Source organism: Vicugna pacos, unplaced genomic scaffold (genome assembly GCF_048564905.1).
Source record: "Vicugna pacos unplaced genomic scaffold, VicPac4 scaffold_125, whole genome shotgun sequence".
Lineage (NCBI taxonomy): Eukaryota > Metazoa > Chordata > Mammalia > Artiodactyla > Camelidae > Vicugna > Vicugna pacos.
In genome coordinates, this window is record NW_027328805.1 from 202,882 (window position 1) to 223,418 (window position 20,537).

Here is a 20,537-nt window from a genome sequence, read left to right on the forward strand (position 1 = left end):
TTTAAAGCCTATACATAAACTTTCTTGTGCTAATGTTGCAAGTGGAAATTTTGAAAAGAAAGATCCTACTGCAATATCATCTACATGGAATACATATATGAGTTTTACGCTTGAAAAGTAACTGCGCAGTGGTTTTCAAAGTCAGGAGCATTCCAGCTCAGATACTGGCAGTGATGGTTGCTGGTTTTCAATGAAAGAGCCTAAATTTGCCTTCTTAGCTTTTTTATTTTTATATTGAGAGGGTTGATTAGTGCTTTGCGAGCATGATTTTGGGGCAAATTGAGGGCAGATGTCGTGTAAAAACAGTGAGATATTTCCATGCATTTTATTTTCTGGACATCACCAGGGCACATGTGGGGTTTGTGCCTGCAGGCTGGAATGCTGCAGGACTCCCTAATCCATCACCATTATGTCCTGGAGCTGCTCAGGTCATTGAATGCTTTTCTGTTGCTTGGAGGAAAGGTGGTCTGATGGAGATGATCAGATGTGCAGTTAAAGTGCTATTACTTGAAATAAGAGTAACCTAGAAACATTGCTCTAACAATACAGGATGAGGGAGGAGAATTGTCTGAGCTACTTGCAGTGGGGAGTCTTCTCATGTTTCTCCCACACCGTGACTCCTGCCAATATCCGCCACAGTCCTGCACGGTAGTCCTGCCGAAGCAAGCAAGCACTTTGCTCAGAAACGCACTGAATTTCCTTGTGCCTCTGTTTGTTGGCTTTTTTTTGAAAGCACATTTTGCCCTTTGCTTAAATGCCATCCATGCTAGTCAACTCTTACACTCAGTTTTCTGGAACTCGTCCATAAATAGCTGCTGAATGGATGAACAGAATGTAGTATCTCCATGTAGTGGAAGATTATTCACACGTAAGAGTGAATAAAAAAGAAAAAAAAAAGAGGAAAATGAAAAAGGCCACCTGTTTTTGGAAGTCCACCCTGACTGTTCAACCCACACTTTTCCCTTTGAAACCCAATCACTTATGCTCCACTCTACTCTTTTTGATAGTGCTTACCACCTTCTAATAATCTTTAACGTTTTCAAAAAAAAAAAAAGAAAGAGATGCTGATACCACTTCAAAATATACAAGCCTTGATAACAGCTTGTTAATTGAAAGGAAGCAGACACAAACGGTCAAATATTGTTGATTTCAGTGATCTGAAATGCCCAGAAAAGGCACATGCAGAGGCAGAGAGCAGGTGATGGCTGGAAGGGGCTGGTTGGAGGGGGATTAGGGAGTGACTGCTAGTGATAGGCGGATTCTTTAGGGGTGATGAAGTGTTCTGGAAATAGAAGGTGATGGGTGCTACACAACCGTGAGTTTGCAGAAGACTGCTGAGCGCTGTGTCTGGGAGTGCCTGTTGTTGGGGCATCTTTATTTTGTTCTCATCCTGCAATGTGAAGAGCCATCTTCTGCTGTGGCTGTTCTACTCCTGTGAGTGGTGAGGGTCAGAGACTTTGCAGAGTCATGTTTCTTTTTTCCCCCTGGGTGAGTGTAGGCAAAAAAAGATTTAAGCCTAAGAAAGTGCTCCATCTGCAGAAATGTCTTTTTGTTTTGCATGGTGTAAAAACCTTGAGAGCTTTTAATCGTTGAGGCCAGTCTGTGGGAGGAAATAGCCCGTGAAGCCTGTTTGAGCCTGGGAAGCACCGTGCATCTCTCCCAGACACGGGTGGGGATTTCACCCCCGTTCAGGCAGTGAAGGGCCCAGACCCGTGAGCAGACTTGACAATCGTGAATATTTACGTGTATCCGCTGCTTCATCTTGGACATTAATTTCAAGCTGAGTCAGTTTGTGGCGGCAGCCTCATCCTACATCAGGAATTTATACTATCTGCTCTTTGAGGTGAAGACCTGACAGACTTGATTATTTAACAGTCTGCCTTGAATTGATATCTCAGATTCCTTTGTCAAAAGCAAACAGCAGAAATACAGAATTCCTTTAATGCCAATGTGACCTGGAACGAGTTTAGTCTCTGTGCCTCAGTGGCCTTATCTGTGAGTGGGAAAGCTGATAACAGTGCTTCCCTCAGAGGAGCTGGTGAGGGGAGAGTCAGAAGCACAAATGGAGGACTTACAAAAGATGCTCTTGAATGACCGAATTTAGTGCTCTCAGCCTGGTGAGGCCTGAGGGGCAGAGATGACAGAACAGAGCAGTCCTAGCCGGAGCTCGATCCGTGATGGAAGCTGTTATGATCAGTATCACCACTGTGCGTTATCAGGTAATTTTAAGACTTGGTAATATGAATTCTTGAATAATGTTAAAGGACTAGACATCTCAGATCCAGTTTACATAGTCCTCAAGATTTCTTCTGAGAAATGGATGGTTTCTTCCCCATCTTAAATCTGAGATGAGTCTCTAAAAAATTCTGTATTCCTCCATCTTTTTGCTTTAATTTTCCATTTCCTAAAAAACCATGTTTTTAAATGGAGTTAATGGGGACTGAACTGAGTGCCTCATGCATGTTAAGCACTTACTCTCCCAAATGAGGTATAATCTCCTCCGTGATTTTTGTTAAAATTTACTTTCTTAGTTTACAGAGGTAAGAGGCCTCTAATTCTTTTTCTGGAGACTTGTCCATGAACCTGTAAATCTATAATTAATGGACAAAATTTGGTTTATTAAAAAATCATTAGAATATTCTGCAATTCATCCAAAAAGAAATGCTCATTGACTTAAAATGTTTCTCCTTTAAGGGGATTTCTCCTGTTTGGTCTAGCTTAATTTGTTAACAGCCATCCTCATCATCATAATGACCAAACTCACTGTGAGTGGACACCTACCTAAGGCTAAAATGTTTTCCTCATGTTTTAATTCATAGCAGGTGTTTGATTGTAGGTATCAGTGTCTCCTTTTTTGCAGCTGAGGGATTGAGAGATGGAGCAGCTTGTCCCAATTACACGCAGCAGGCTGTGGCTAGCTCGGTGCTGGAACCCAGGCTGCACAGAATGCATTCTTAATTGCTCCTCTTATCAGCCTCCCGTTAAGTGGTTACCCGAACACCTGTGACTCCATAAACGGCCGAGTTTAGTGACCTCAGACTGATGAGGCCTTGAAAGGAGAGACACCATTGAGAAGTTGAGACAGAGTGGCAGAAATTAAAATTGTTCATTTTCACAAATTTTTAATTCTCAGGTAATTACATAAAAAGTTATTTTTTTTATTTTAGTGCTCTGTAAGCACTAAAAACAAAACATTAAAAATAATTATAGTGCAAAAGAGAAGTGAGCTCTTAAAGTCCAACCACTGCTAATGATGTTGCTTGTTTTTCTCTTGTGGCCCTTTTTGACAGAAATACTTACAAAGACTGAATTGGTTTTATGTAGTTTTAATATGGAAGAAAAGATTGTCAGTGAATATTGTAAGAAAAGTCTTTACTCTTTTCTTTCCTGTTGATGAATATGTACTTTATTTTCATGGCTTAAGTACATTTCCTCATTTGTGAAATTTGAGTAATATCGTTTAATTTGTCTGACTGTGAGAGGTAGATGCCTTGTATACAAAGAACCCAAGAGGTGCTTAATAAAAGTGTGCTGTCACACTGACAGATATTTTAGAAGGATCAACTCTGAATACTAAAGAGTGTCGCTTATTTCTGATACATATTCAATATGTATTTGTATGATATATTTGAATATGGTTTAAAGTAACAAGGATTCATTTTTTTTTTTTTGGTGTAGTATGAAGTTTTAATGAAATCTGTATCATTCTAGTGAGACAGGGACTAGTTAAATTGCCTTAATCAGATGACCTTGAAGATTATTTACACAGAATATGTATTGTTACAAATCAGAATTTATGTTGCCGTGTAACCATCCACTCAGACATTTAAATTCGTGGGATTCTGACCAGATCCGTTAAGTTTAGTAAAATCCATATTGATCATTTTCAGGGAATAAACTCCTCTATTTTGTGATTAAAGAAAATTTTGATTTTTTTCTACATTCTTAACAGGTTTAAAATATGAAAACATTGATTTGACATGTCACTTTTTTAATAGAGAGAATAAAGCTCATGCTGTTTTATTATGTAAATAAATGTTTTTGTATGGCAACAAAATTGTATGATATCCTGGCTCTTTTAGTATTTTGCAAGATACTTAGATAACCTACTGTTGGAAAAATACAAACGTGAATTTTATGAATATAGGCCTAGTACAGATCTGTTGGTTTTTGCTACAGTGCAAGACATGAGGCATAGGAGAACTTTGCTGCTGATTGCCAGGAGGACAGATCCCATGTCTCAGTTTCCCCTCCTGTAAAATGAAGTGGCTGAACTGGATTCTTTCCTCTTCTAAGATGAGTTTCCATGAGCCTATATCTTCTGTTTATATTCAGGAGTATTAGCAATATCAGATTAAATACTGAATATCCCTCCTTTCCCCCGAATCAAAGTGCAGCATGTGCTATATAAGTTTTATTTATCTGATTCTCGTTACTGATCCTACAGGCAATTTTTGTGTTGCATCTTTCCTGGTAACCTGGAAGGTCATTTTACCCATAGGTGGCACTGTTGCACCTACTTACAGTCTTAACTTTCCTGTTTGTAAAAGGAGGCTTAAACAACGTTATTTTATTTTGATTACTTTACTTAATGCTTCAGAATAGCCCAATGTCCATTATGTCTGTCTAACTGGAAAAGTTATTCTGCTTATATCTTAGATTTATTCTGTCATCTCACTGTGAACATTTCAGACTTGCTGTGCAAACAATAGCAAAATCGGGCTTTTCTTCTAGTGTTAGAAACCAGTGAGCCGGGATTTTATAAAACAGCTAGAAGCGGCATCTGGAGGACCTTAAAGGTGAAAAGTGTATTGAGTTCCCTGAGTTTTGACCCCGCCGCTGTGTGTTAATTGGTGGTAGGAGATTTGGTACATATACGAAGGGGTGTAGTTTTTGATATGGTTTGCCTGCACGCGCTGCCACTGAGCCACTTGAGCCTGAGTCAGTTCGTTTTGAGTTTTTCCCTCGTCTGTGAGATGGGGACATTCGTATCTGATTTGTAGAATTGTGAGAATTAGAAATTATGTGCAGTGTTTACCACAGTGTGTATGTCAAGAGGGCTCTTAAACTTTAGCTGCTGTTTTGTGTGAAGCCATCATTTGAGAGTCTTTGGCAATTACTAAGAAACAGGAAAATAAGAAGAGATGGTTTTATGATGAAAGATATTTGAGGAGGTTCCATAGTTCCTATACCCATAATTTAGCATCAGCAGAGTCAGAACTGTTACACAGTCGCCCTAAACCAACGTTAAGCCACAGAATTATTTGTTACTTCATATATTTTGGGGTTTAAGGAGATCCAATACTTATACATATGTTGTCTCCAGCAGCCTACTGAGAGATGACACAAAAGAGTAGACAGGCAATAAATGTCTTCTTTGTTACTGATGAAGCCACGTTCTCCATGAACTTCAAGGCTGTGGGAAAATGCGTGTCATGATACTGTGTCCCAGAAATACAGACTCACCCTGTCCCATGTAGCTCTGGGCCACAGAGAGCCTTCCCTTGAGAAGACCTGCCCTTTCATGCACAGGGCTTTCCTGACATGGAGCTGAGCATCCCGCGTGCTTCCCAATGGTGACCAACACTGGAGTGAAAGGAAGGGTTTCACATGCCCTGCTTGTCTCCCCGGACTCACACCTCACTCTGTTAGTGTAATGAGTGCTAGCTGTGGGCCAGGGGCCAGGGGTGTGAAGGGAGAAGCACCCTCCATGGCCCAGAGGAGTGGTTAGGAGACATCCACTCCCTCAGTTTAAACAGGTGGTTGGATGGAACATAAGGGTGCTCCCCAAGAGTGTGTAAAAGGAGAAATAAGGATTTTATTTGGGACTTAGGCTAGCCAGGAAACAGATAAGATGATTAGAGGGGAGACTTGTAAAACAATTTGATATTAAGTTGACATTTGTTGAACACCCAAAATGTGCTACATTCTTTTCTGAGCATTTTACAGAAATGAATCCTTCAATCTTCTCAACAAGCGAGTAAGGAAGGTTTGATTGTTATCCCAGTTTTACAGTGTGGAAATTGAGGCACACAGAGGGTAATTAAGTTGGCAAAATCACAGAACTAGTAATTGGCAGAGCTGGTATTTAAACCCTGGCTGTCTGGTTTTGAGGTTCCCAGAGATGGGCTTTGGGTGTTTAGCATTATCGACATCCCTGAATCTTTATACCTCTGTGCATCAGTTAGCCTAGAAAGGACAGGGAAAGGAGTGTTACACAGGAGCTCATAGTCATTTCTTGGCCGCTGTCCACGGAGAGTGCACCGTGATTGGCGTTAATTGACTTCTGGGCAGTAGATCTGTTCGTATAATAGAAATATAGTCCATTGAATTAATCTAGAAACCCTTCCTGCTCCGTTTCTGTCCATGCTTGCCATGTGACTGCCTGCCCGTGATTGGGCCGTGGAGGAGAAAATGTACTCATGGTTGAACTCTGATATTTCAGTCTGGTTCATAGATTCACGTCTTCTGTTACATTAAAAATTTAAGTTTCTGGTTTCCTTGCATCAGTGTCTCATGAGCTTGGTTAATGTGAAACCAGTCCATGGGAGCCCAGGGATGATGACGGTATAATTTCTGAGCACGTTGAGGCACTTCTACCCGTGCAGACGTGGCTGGAGGATGTCCAGCTTCCTCACTGATTTCCCCCAACAGCATGGTCCTCTCCCACCCCTGGATGTGAGGTTGGGAGCTCTCTGAGTAGGCCAGTCAGAGGCCGAGTCCACCAATCAGAAAATGATGAAGTACCTGGAAGTGGGTTTAATAGAAGACAAGGGCTTCCAGGTTGTCAGATGGGCTGTTCGAGTCCATTTGGTGAAAAGCTGCCCACTGTCTGTGGTTGAGCTACTTCTTTGCTGTTGAAAAGTCTGGAGTAGATGAAGGGATTTTAAAAAGCAGAAAGGAGTGATTTCAGGTGGTACGTCCACACCGGTGAGAAGTGATGAATGACCGCCTTTGTGAGTCATAGACAGTCTTACAAACTTCATAAACCAGCTTTAAAAGCTCTTCCATCTGAGTGCACTTCATATGGGGTCCAGATCATCACTGGTCGCACTGTGAGGGCAAGTAACTGATAATGGCAGAAAGGACACGGAGGCATCAAAAAGGTCTCAGTCACTTTCCCTGTTTAAAGGATGCAGCACAGTGTAATATATTTTAGCTGGTTTTTCACTGAAAAGTTTTTAGTGTTTTCTGGGACTCCCCAGTGCCCCAAGGTTCCATGCAGCTGGGTGTCCCCTCAGTGCAGCTCTGTCAGCGCTTGCCCTGGGCTGACGCGGTGTCACGGGGAGCAGGACAGTCAGCGTCCCCGGCTCCTCCGAGCTCCGTCTCCTCATCCGCAGAGCCGGGTTTCTCATCCGTGTCTACTTAGTAGGGTTGCTGAGAATCACACGTGATGCTTCAGGTGTGACTTTTGGTTGTCTCTGTGATTGGCATATAGTTAATATTTGATAGAAACACTTGTTTTTTTAGTATAATTGTAGCACCTAGATTGCAGTGGTTTTTAGTCTGCATTTTTTATAACTTTATTCTTATTTTTAAATATGCACTTATTTTTATTTATTTTTTTTGGAGGTACTGGGGACTGAAGCCAGGACATTGTGCATGCTAAGCAGGTGCTCTACAACTGAGTAATACACACCCTCCTTTTCTGCACTTGAAGGTAAATATTGCTATACACAAAATAGCTCTTAAACACCATCATGGGACCTAGTCACTGTATAGACAATTGAACACGTATACTATTTCAATAGGAATAAATGTTTTTGAGACATACATTTCTGAATCTGTTAATGTGCTTAAAAACGATCATAGGTAGTGATAAACACGAATCTTTGATCCAGTACTTCTTAGAGACTGTTTTGCCATCAAGGGAAATTACATTCTACAGAGAAGGCTAATTGGGTCTCTTTGATATTTAGATGGTTTAGCAGATGATGAAGGCTTTCAAAAGCTGACAGTTTTGTATTTTAAAGTAACTACAAAGTTACCTTCTACAAGTTGTAAGTACTAAGCTTGTGAAGTGCCCAGTAATCCAGGGGGTATGTGTCTGTGTCTGTGTCTGTGTCTGTGTGAACGTTGGTGTGTGTGATTTCAGGAAGGTAGAAAGAAATTCCATATAGACTTCTGATACCTTTCTCCTCCATTTCAAGGTGTTGGCATATATTTACACTAATAAATTGATATTCAGTTGTCATTTGGCATATTGGGAATAAGACTTTCTCATACTTGTTTCAGAAGGATTAGGGAGCATGAGCTTAGGAAATGGGAGGAGATAGAGGCAGGGAGGTTCTTTAAACTTTGTGCAGAATTAGAAACAGTAACTTTTCTCTTTTCTTCTAAAGCAAACTGGCACTGAATTGTAACATACTATTACTCAGAATTGCTTTTCTGATCAGATACATGTACCTCAGATTTTTAAATGCAACATGAATGATGAAATGTGTTTTAGCAGTTATTTTTAAAAGTAGTCTCTTTTCAAGTAAAAGGCTATAGCCTGTTCTTTCTTCTAGCGGTACAAGAAATTCTCATTGTTCTGTTGCAATGATCTATGTGCTTACTTTCTTTTTTTTTTTTCTTTAAGTGCTTTTTTCATTGTGGTTTGAATGAATGTTTAAAATTTCTGGATTTTGATCTTTAGAACATGCTGATTTCTCAGAACTGTTAAAAACCTGATTGTTCACTGCTCTTTGTTTGGTGGGGCACCCTATTGATTTCTGTTGTCTGTTAAAGAGTGAAATTCTTCCTCTAGCCTGCAGATCATTAAGTGAATGGTTTGCAGTGTGCCTTTAAAATTATTTGTATGCATTGAGCATGTTTGTCCAGTGAATTTTAAATTGACTCATTGTAATGACTTTGATTTGATTCTGTGTCTTTTGCTCCTCTCCACAAGAATTTGAATTCTCTGTTGCATTTTGTATACGTGTTCTTTACAGGGGAAGAAATTTTGCATTTTTTACAGAGGTGGGTTTTCCTATCCCCTCTGAATGCCTTCTAAAATTGATACAATAAAAATCAGTTATTGCAGTGCATAAATATTTCATAAATTATTTTTTGGCATAATCAGAAACAATGACCAAGAATGATAATAAAAAATACGAAAACCTTCCTTCCTTTGAAGAATAGAAATCAGGTAGTCAGGCTCCCTCATGCTTTGTGCCTGACACACTTAATCTCATGTCATTGTGTATCATGATTCGGAGATGGTATTGTTTCAGGTTTATAGATTTTTGTTTTAACATTTGTGTTGAATTCTTTCTCCAGGCTGATGTTTCCTGTTGGGTTTGTGGAAAGAGTAGAAGGGAAAAAAATACTTTGTTTTGTTTTCAGGAGGCCTGAGTTGATGGGAAAAGAGTTGAGGGTGGGCTGAGGAAAAGAGTGACACTCCCTCTCCTCCTGGTTGAAATTGATAAACAAAGAAATCAATTAAGTATATCGATATTTGACCAAAAGAAGTTAGCGAGCCCAAACTGGCTAGAAATGCACAATGGAAATTACTGAATTCAGCTTCAGAATGAGGTGCTTTACCAAGTAGAAGCAGCTTAGAGCAATCAGAAAATCAGTAATATGATGAGATATAAATGGAATATTATATCTTTTATTGCTGAAACTTTTCTACGTTAAGTTGTGTAGAGCTAAAATTAAGTTTCAATCACCAGGAGTTAAGAGAGTGAGTGGTACTGTAAGATCGTTATTCACGGATGTGCCTAGACCCTGATAGAGTGGCTGAAGATGGCAGGAAGAGACCCACATCCAGGATTTTCATCCTAGGGTGTCCTCCATAATGGTTCCATGTGGAAGCAGATGATTGGGTTAACAAATTGTAACACACCCCAGTCGCCTCTGAATTTTAAGAAGAAAAAATATGCTTTGATACTGCTTTACAAGCAAGTTCCTGTGCATCCTCACTCCAGACGCCTTGCCTTAAAAAGCAGAGACAATGCTTTGCTTGTGTAGTTGAGGTTTTAGATAGCACTCTGCTGGTTGTAAAGCAAGGACCGAGACCCTCAGCTATAAACGCTGGGCTTGTGTGTTGTTAGATAATGTATTATCCCCAAAACAAGGACCTGGCTGGTCTGGTGGTCTGCTTTTTAATGAACATATCTAAAAATGTATCTTGTTCCCCTCACCCCATGACTTCCCTAAAGATACACTAATCCTTTGTACTCATTGTGTATTCTACAATCTCTGCCTCATCCTGTCTTTCCCGAATTTCCTCCTTACTATCTCACAACTGTTAACGAAGTTTTCCTTTGATTATACCCTATAAATATGGGAGCATTTGAGAGGCTTATGGAGATGGCTCCCTAATCCCTCTCGATTTCTTGACTTTTTCCACAGAGTCTTGAATAATCATTCCTTGTCAGTAAGACTTCTTCCAGCCAGAACCCACAGTTCCAGGTGAGAAGGATGCAGGCTTTATCTCTCCTACCGGAGGCAGAGACAGAAGAGAATTGAGATATGCTCCCCCGTGATCCCTTCCTGCCCCAGGTCTACTGCAGTTCACCTGCAGCCTTCTGGCCTCTGCTCAGAGGGCTTCTGTCCCAGGACTGACCTCAGCGTTTTCTTCCCTTGTCAATATTTCCTGTGCCTTTCAGAACTTGGTCTCTTCTCTGCAATTCAAACCTGGCAGATGTGATGGTGGTCAGCGTGCTGGTGGGCAGTCCTTTGGGGACCCCCAGGAGCCATGCTGATTCTCCTTAGTCTCTCAATCGGGGTTACAGAACAGTCGAGCACAGAAGGAAGCCCATTCTCGAGATGTCAACAGAGCATTTCATCACTTTCATTTTATTTTTCAATTTTTGGTGGAGAAATTATTTGTAGTGAACTGTTCCAGATATTTGCCGCCTGCTTTCCTCATCACCATTCCTTGTTGTCTCTGGTGCTAGTTTTATAAACCAGGTTTCTTCTCTGGTCATTTCTGGCAGCTGGGCTTGCCGAATCCTTGATCTGTATTTGAAACAGAATGCTTCCTCGTGATGTCAAGGTGATTTTCCTATTTCTGAATATTTCGTGTACACTCAGCAACTGTTTCAAGTGAAATGCTCTTGTCCAATTTCGGTTAACTCACATTTGCTGATCTCCTGCTTTCATGCTGAGAGCAGTTTCTTTTTCCTCTAATAAAAGTTAGCAATTTGCATTTACTATGGAAGATACTGGCCCAAGGTCCTTTTGTTCTTAAGAGTTTTAATACAATTCACCCATTAAAATGTACATCGGTTTTTACTCTATGCCCAGAATTGTGCGTCCCATTCAATCTTAGAATATTTTCATCCCCCCAACAGGAAGCCCTGTATGCATAAACAGACATTCTCATCTTCCCCATCCTCCCCCAGCCCCAAGGAGCCACTTTTCTCTCTGTGGATTTGCCTGTGCTGGACATTTCATGTAAATCGAGTCACTTCATATAAGTGGAAACGTCTATTGTGACTGACTTCTTTCACACTGAGTAACGTTTTCAATATTTGCTCATGTTGTGGCCTTAGTCACTATTCTATGCTATGCTATTGCTGAATAACATTCCACTCTATGGCTGGGCCCCACTGTTTACCCATTCATCAGGTGATACGCATTTGGGTTGTTTCTGTTTTTGGCTGTGATGAGTAATGTCGCCGTGAACACTCATGTGGTATTATTTATGTGGATATTTGTTTTCAGTTCTCTTACGTGTGTGCCCAGAGAGCAGAATTGCTGGGTAAGTCAGAAACGAAATGTTCAACTCTCTGAGGCCCTGCCAGGCTGTTTTCCAAAGTGGCCACGCTGTGTTACATCCTCACCAGCAAGGGCTGCGTGCTCCGCTTCCTCTGTGTCCTCTTTAGTGCTTGTTACGCTTTTTTTTTTATTATACCCTATTGTAGTGAGTGTGAAGCGGTTTCTCCTAGTGGTTTTGACTTGATTTCCCTTACAGCTAATGCTATTGAACATCATTACATTGTGTTTTATGGACATTTGTATATTTTCCTTGAAAAATACCTTTTCAGATACTTTATTAACCTTTTAATTGAGTTGCCTTTTTATTGTTGAGTTGTAGGGGTTTTTTTTCTTCATTTTGAGATACAAATTCCTTACCAGATAAGTGATTTGAAAAAATTTTCTCCTCTGTGTTGTTGTTTCACTTTCTGGATGGTGCCCTTTGAAGCAAAGTTTTAAATTTTGATGAACTGCAATTTGTCTCTGTTTTCTTTGTTTCTTGTGCTTTTGGGGTATTATTTAAACTCTGAGGTATTTTATTTAAGCTTTTATATATAAAATAACTTAATTCTTAGGACCGTTATAGGAGATGGGTGCAGTTGTTGTCCCCAGTCTATGGATAGGAGACTGAGATGCAGAAAATTTCACTGAAATATCAGTGTCACATCTACCTAGTGCTGTGGGATTTCAGACCCTCATGTTTGTCCCCAGCATTTGTGATCTTCACCACCATGCTCCACTACTGCCTGGAATCGTTAATGAAAATGACTTTCATTTTTTGATTTCTTGTTAGTTTGTTTTCTCATTGGGGACCTCATCTCCTTATTTTCCTTTCGGATATCAGTGTAGATTTATTTTAGGTCTCATGTAGGCAGAAGCATTGCTATCAGTTAACTTCTTTATTACTCACTCTCCAGTGATGATTGTTGCTAGTTGACCTAACCAAGTCATGCTTAAGTCTTTCCTGCTAATGACACTAAAAACAGTCATGACTTATAGAATGCTCAAAGAAAGTACTTGATTGATTTTATTTTGCTACCCAATCAAACCAATCAAGTAAAAACCCCAGTGTTGACACAGACTATAAGCCCTCCAGAATAGGATCACTGTCTTCCTTCTGTTTCATTTATTTGGTCACAGTGTCTGGATAGTGACTTGCTGTCCAGCAGTTTTGTGAGGATATGGTGCTCGTGAATCATTGTAAGGACAGAATTTTGACAACAGACTGTGTTGTTCATTTCACAAGGGAAAAGATAATATAGAAATACTGCTCAGATCTATTTTAAAATTAAGCTTGGAATTTTGAGAAGAATTCAAGAAACCATACAAAGCTCTTTTTCACTAATTTTAGATCTATCTTAGACACATATGGTTACATAGCAGAGTAAGTTATCAAGTACATTTGACAATAGGAGTGTAATATTGATTATTTGTTTTAGTTGAAATATTCTACCTGGGATAAAGTAATCAGTGCCCATAAATGAACAAATATGTTTGTATTTCTATGCAACATGGGAGCAGAGTTCATGTTTCTATATAATATGTATGACTGTGTGTTTTAATCTGTCTGTCAGTGTTTTTATAGTTTTTCAGCAATGTTGTAACTTCAGAATTCTTCTAACATATTCACTCCCGATACTACTGCAGTTTGTACTGTGTATCCTATCTTATGCATGGGATTCCACTGTCCCCTCAGTGAGGAATTTCCTCTCCTATTGAGCTAGTAGCAGAGTTAAAGGAACAGTGATTTCAAGGCCTTTGCTCTCCACGTGTTCGCAGTTTCCTGTCAATCACGATTTTCTCTTTCTTGTGTTTTCATTGTGCAATTAGAATTTTTGAAAATAATTATTAATATGTTTCACCAGTCTTCCTAGAAATTTGATGTGTTTGTGCTTTTCAGTTTTCAATTTATGAAAATTGTAAATGCAGACTTGTTTTTAAGTGGTCCTTTTTCACTAGATATTTGTTTACCTCTTTATAGTTAAAATAATTTTCCCCAATGAATGAATCGGTGTGCATGTTTTAAAAGATACTTTAGTTTTTATTTTTCTTATTCTAACAGGTATATTCGTTGTACAGAATTTAGAAAATAAGGATAAACACAATAATACCTTAAAAATGGCCTCTAATCTCACTTGTAGATACAGTTGTAATGTTTGAAATTGAGAATTACAAGTCCTCTCACTTTGTTCTACTCTTTCAGGTACGTTTTGGTTACTGAGACCCTCGAATTCCCATATGAATTGTAGCAGAAGCTAGTCAGTTATTGCTGAGGAGCCCGCTGGGATTGTGATCAAGACTACGTTGTATGTGTGCTTCACTCTGGGGAGCACTGCCATCCCAAGAATATTGTCATGTGATCCAGGAATTTGTGTGGTTTGTCTTTCCAGGTATTTAGGTCTTCTTTAATTTATTTCAGCAATGTGTATGGTTTACATAGTATTATTTTACTTTAATTTTTGCCTTTATACTGAGGACAATTGTGCAAGGTACCAAGATTAGAATTGTATTATAGCCCCTCAACTTGCTGCCACCATGGACGCTGTGGTCTCTCTTTGCCCTTTGTAAAATCTAGCACAAAATAGGACCTAAGTAACTCTCTCTTGAAAGAATGATTATATGATTGCTGGATGACGCTTGAGAGTCCTTGTGATGATGTCTTTTTCCCAGACTTTCCCCTCTTCTTAAATATGCCCTTTCTCTTCCTTTCCTCCAGCCTGGGTTTCAGCCTGCCTGTGGCATTGATTTTCCTTGTCTGTGGACTCTTCTTTTCACTAGTTCATGATAATGTTACATGTCGGCTGTGGAAACTTGCTAGATGTCAAGAAAGAGCAAATCCATTGCATGCTAGTATTTTTAGAGTGTGTTATTGAATTATCAATTGAAATTAAATCAGGCTGACCCATTGAGCCATCCCCTGAGCTCTTTTTGCCTTCCTACAGGTGATACTGCTCTCGTTGCTGCATGTGCCCTTCCCCCAGACTTAGTTTTGGAGTTGAGTAAATCACCATCACTGGAGCCCTCTCTTTAAAAGATGAAGAGAACATTTGCTCCTTCTCCCTGCTTGGGGACTTGGATGAGATGAGGTAACAGATAAAGAATGAAGCCCCACCTCATTCTGACCACTGCTCTTTCCGTTCATTTCTCCAGGGGAAGAGTACAATTCAAAAATATAAAGATTGTGAGCTAATGAAGTATACAAGACAACCGATCATTTATTAAATACACTTTCATGCCAGAAACAAATGTATTATACACACAAAAAGCACATAAATTACGGTAGTACTGTGGTTACAAACGTGGGCCGAGTTCGAGTCCTGCTCTGGAGTGACAAGTACTGTGAAATGGAGAACTTGTAGGTCGGCTTAGCCTCTCCCGGACTTTTTTCTTTCCTGCAGAGACAGGGCTCGCTAGTCATCCCTCCCCCGTAGAGGTGCTGTGGGTTGTAAACGACGCGCGTGGGCAGGCCAAGCACAGCTGCTCGTTCCTCGTAAGTGCAGGATAGCACAGCTTTTGCGGTTACGGCTTTATGATCGCACCGTGTAGACCCTCAGTGCTCCGAAGGGATGTCTTGCGGATTGGAGATGGGATTCTCACTTCTGTAAATACCCAAAGATTGTGTTATTGAGCCTTGCTGATATAAATCTATTCTTTAGAAAGTACATAATGTAGATATATTTTTCAAACATGCATGCTTTTTTTCTTTTATTATTTATACTTCTACCCTCTCATCACGTGGTGTGACTTTTGATGGAATCCAGGAAACAGTCCTAAGCCACCTGCCTCTTCACACTTCTTCGTGATGGTTTTCTTCCTTGACTAGAAGAGGGTTTTGCATAGGAAATTTTGTTTGCTCCCCTTCTCTTGGAGTCTCCCTGTTTGTCTGCCCATCTCTCACCTGTCCATCTGTCCATTTCTCTACCCACTCATTCTTCTGACTTGTTCCAAGAAGCACTTCAGGCAGCTTACAGAAGAACAGATACCAAATAAACAGGTGAGAAAATGGGGCCAAGTTCACAAATTGAGGCTCGGAGTTGAGCCTGTGTGAGAGTTGCAGGCGTGAGACACACGCCTCTGCCTTGTGACTTATAAGATAGACAGCATCAATGTTCCTGAGGCTCCCAGCACACACAGGGAAGCAGGGTTTGTGGGAGATGCTCACTGGCTGTGAAATAAATAAGTGGCTTAGGAGAAGCCCAGCCTTTCCAAATACTAAGACTTAGGAGAATATTTTGAGTGTCTTCCAAAATCTGAGTATTGCATCTTTTCTTTTTCAGAGTTTTATGTATAGTTGGTTAACATTCTATAACTGGAAATTTCTCCAAAACTGCTGCCCACGTGAGTCCCATGACTCGGGAATGGGGTGGTTCTGCTCATTGACGGGTGTTGGCCAGAAACGGAAAATGACAGCCTCCAAGGAGCCTGGGATTAAGCAGTTATGTTTTGTCAGTGCTGTAGATTTCAGAAAATGCTTTTACCGTTTCTCTCCATCTGAGGAAGCAGCGTGCTCTCTTCCCAGCATCAGGAGTTCAGGGTCTCGGGATGGTGGGGGCTGACTGCACTGCCGTAAAGACAGCTGAGCTAGTCACTGCATGTGTGGTGCTTTCACGTAGTGCATTTCATGTTTTTTAAAAGGTTTCAACATGTAGTTAATTAACTGAGTTAATTAACATTTAATAAATATGAGGCTTTTTTGAAAAGACAGTTATAGGCAGAATATAAGTTGTGAACACTTTAAAAATGGCTTCATTAGTGAAATTTCAGTAAGGAAGATTCAGTTTATCTTATTTACGCCTCTCTTTAAAAGTAACAAAGAAACAAGACAGAAAAAGCAGAGGATTACTTCTGTTCTTCCTCTCGGCTTGCAGGTGCCCTCACCTCCAGTGGCATCCATCCAGACACCAGCACTGACACTGGCCGTGCTCAGAAATGCCTCAGCCCTGAAGACACAACTGACAAATGGAAGGGAGCCGCGTCCTGTTACAGCAGGTGCTCTCACTTTGTGGGTCCTTATGTAACTGCATGGTGTTATTCAGGATCGCCCTTTCTACACTGTGTGACGGTGCTGCGGTGTCTCCTAGTTATTTGTTTCTGTAACTACTCATGTATTTTTTCCAATGTGTGGTACTAGACATCTAAAAATGCATTTTTCAGATGAAAAATAATGTGTATTTAATATAAAAGTCTGAAAAAAGAGTCAAAAGGGTCTATCCTGGTCCCAGTACTCAAAGATAATAATTAACACTTTAACATCTATTTTCTGTTCTTTTCATCAGTGTGTATCAGCTCTGTCATAAAAACCAGTGAGCACTGTGTGCCTGTTTACTGTGTGGAGACCTCCATTTTCCATTCGGCTTATTACACATTTTTCTACAATATTCTATCTCCCCTGACATGATTTTTAATGACCAGTATAGCATTCTGTTTTGTGGAGGCATCGTCCATTTTAGTTTGTACTTAAGTAAACTTTTAAATTCCAAGTATACTTAATTGAAATTCTGAAAAGAGAACTGTGGTGGTACCGAAAGTCCCCTACTTCCCTTCCCCTTTTTTCCTGAGAGTAAAAGCTGCTGACAATGTGGAGTATATATTTCATGACCTTTATGCCTTTGTCATATATATATACACACATACATACACGTATATGAGAAATCTATGTATATGTGTGTGTATATATGCTTTATTGAAAAATAAGGCCATACTATATGTTTTCTGTAGCTCGGTTTATTCACTAACGTATATATCATAGACCTCCTCCCACTCCAGACTCACCCGGTCCTTTCAGATAGAGTAAAGGGGTCTCCTGATGTGCAGGTTTGGTCTCTTGTGTAACGACACCTTTCGTGGGAGAGTACTGTGGACAAGGCCTTGGACCACGCTGAAACGCTGCAACTTTAGTGCCCACAGCTCTCCGTGATTTACCGCATCATTGTCTTGATGGTGAACACTTAAGTTTTCTCCATTTTCCACTGTCAGAAAGGGTGTTTGACTGGCATCCTTCTTGTACAAACATTCCTGTGATCTTGTATGAGTATTCCTTTAGCTAAGGTTTCTGGAAATTTAGTCCTTGGATGTGACAACTTCATACATCACAGGATGCTTTCAAGTGAATCTTGAAATTCCTTCTCCTGTGGGGCATGAAAAGATGTAGAATAACTTATGTAACCAATTCTCTATCGCTGGATATGATTTCACTTCAGCATTTCTTCCCACCATTGTAAACAGTGCTGTGCAAATGTTCTGATGAGTACATCTTTTTGAACTGATTTTTTCTAAATGTAACGATTCCTAAAAGTGGAGTTCAGCCTGTGTGCACACACGTTTTTCAGAGTTTACATATCCATTGACATGTCATCCTCCAAAAGATCGCTCACAGTTTGTTGTCTCAAAGATGGACACTAGCTATAATATCTTTTAAACATATTTGCCAATATGACGAGCAAAATGATTTTCATTATTTTAGTTTGCACTTGATGACCAGTGAGGTTTTGAGCATTTTTCACTCATTAGCCATCTGACTTTTAAAAAGTGAATGATCCCTTTTGTCCTTTGCAAACATTTAAGTGGGGGAGCTTCTTGCTGCTTTGTGACAGCTCAATGTGTATTATGAACATTAACCCCTTGTCTTCATCAACATGTATCAGAGAGCTTTTACTTGTCATTTCTTGCCTTTCATTTTGTTCAGTAGGTTCATTATTGTTGTGGCCCAAAATAATCTTAAGATAGTAAATGTCTTCTTTTTGGGTTTTATTCTTAGAAATGCTTTCTTATAATGGTATAAATTTCTTCTGTAGGTTTTTTTAATCTCTAAGATGGAGATGATAATGGTACTTGTTACAGTGAGGAGAAGCTGAATTGATATGAGCAAAGAGTTGTATTTGCTCTTATTAGTACTTTCTAATATTTACATCATTTTCTGTAATTTTTCTTGTGGTCATTTTGACGGGAATAGAATTTGTTTTTTCCAGGTATTCTCTGATTGTAACAAGACAATTATTAAATTCATACTTTGCTTTTTAATTTGAAATCCCACCTGTAAAAAATACTTATGTATACTAGAGTCTCTTTTTGAGCTCATGATCTATTTCTGTCAATCTTACTTTCTTACTCTAGCACTATATCTTACATATTGTAAAAATTTATTTAATATATTACAGTCTGAATTTTTTGATTCTTTTTTCGATCCCTAAATTTCTTGGCTTGTATTATGACTTTATTATTCCTGAAGAATTCTAATATAATTTTTTCAAGTTAAAAAAAAAGATAAGTGTTGTCATGGGATTTTTTAGTAATTTTGAATTATCTTTAGGAGAACGTACATCTTTAAAACTGCTTTCCTCCATACAAAAGGTTGATGTCTCTACTTTCACACTTTTACTTTACCCCTCAGTACAGTCCTGTACTTTCTCTATGTACAACATGGGCATTGTTTTTGAGTTTATTCCAGATTATTGTTGATGTTTTTGTTAATTTTTTAAGTGAGAAATTTTTGCTATTATATTTTTTAACTGTTAAAACTGACACCTAGGAAGGCAGATTCGGTTTGTAAATACTCACTTTGTAACTTCTCATTTAAAATTGTAAGTATTAAGTACTTGTTACAGAATCCTTTCTTTTCTGTTTTTAAAAATTTGTTTCCAAGATTCTCAAAATGGTCATAGCTAAGTAGTATAGGTGGGGAGACAGATGGAGAGAGGTAGTGTGGCTCATGTACAAACTGTGAGCACTTTCATGGCTGCCTTTATGCTGGAAAAGCTGATAAACAGTCCAGCTTAAACCAGGGTGGCTTTGTATGCACTTGAAATCCAGCTTTCCTGCCTGTATGGTGAAGCCTGGTAGGCGTGGCAGGTAGATGATCAAGGTCGAATGGAGGTTATTGGCTGCACAGAGCACTGTGTCTGAGAATTGGAGACCATCGCCATGGGAAATGCTTGGTGCCAGGAACAATGCAGAGGAGCTGGGGAACCTTGTGTTAAGGATTTTCCAGCCCTGGGAGTGGGAATATCAGACTCTGCATTCAGATCTGAGTTTGAATTCATCCTCTTTAGTTTACTTGTCCTCTGACTTTTGTCAAGCTATATACCGTCTTTCACTTCCTGTTTTCTTGTCTCTCAAATTAGGAGAATTACATCCTGCTGCTAGAGTGTTTGATCAGGTTAAATAATTTGTGTCTATAAGATGTCACATACAGTCACAAGCTCAGTGAGAAATGGGCTGTCGCCTGTTCTTCTGCAGCTCAGTGCTTGACAAGACATGGGGGAAAGCCAGTCCCTAATTTGTGTGTGATGCAAGTAGGAACAAAATTAATGTCTTGCCTTTCCCTAGCAGTATTCTTACAGCTTTGCTTCATTTACTTCTTTCCTCCTTTCCTTTCCCCTTTCCCATCCTCCACCAAAAGAGCCTCTCAGAAAAATAGATTCAAATTACTTTAAAGGTTGGCTCATCCTCATGAAATGATAGTATCATAAAAAAAACTGCAAATCCCAGAATATATTTTATATGATTTACACACACACATGTGCGTGCAAACACACACACACACAAAATCAGTCTACCTCCCACTTACAGAGGGAGAAGGTCCACTTTTTCTGAGTTTTCATTCACAGAGAGTGAGAACAATGTCTCTTACACAGACTTTCACCAGGCTTCGTGCATGGTGTTTTTAATTGAATTTCTGTTTGTGGCCATAGATATAGTCTCCTAATAGAAGAGAGAAAGTGGAGACATAGACATTCCGCTGAGATATTGGTGTCATCATATTTTAGTTGTAAAGGACTTAAGACAGCATAGAGTCGCAACATTTTATGGGTGAGAATCCATGATGTTGTAACTTAGACAAGAACCTGGGT

The 20,537-nt window shown here is 39.6% G+C and overlaps 1 protein-coding gene across 1 annotated transcript in view; it reads left to right on the forward strand.

The window, feature by feature from the left end:
• The window catches only part of LOC140695036 (uncharacterized), a 134,663-nt gene that overhangs the window by 84,930 nt on the left and 29,196 nt on the right, over window positions 1-20,537 (forward strand). The window contains exons 8-12 of the mRNA XM_072957991.1: window positions 7,573-7,660; window positions 13,892-14,078; window positions 14,631-14,774; window positions 15,966-16,026; window positions 16,557-16,677. The gene's annotated coding sequence lies outside the window, so the exon portion shown is untranslated. The remainder of the gene's footprint in view (window positions 1-7,572; window positions 7,661-13,891; window positions 14,079-14,630; window positions 14,775-15,965; window positions 16,027-16,556; window positions 16,678-20,537) is intronic.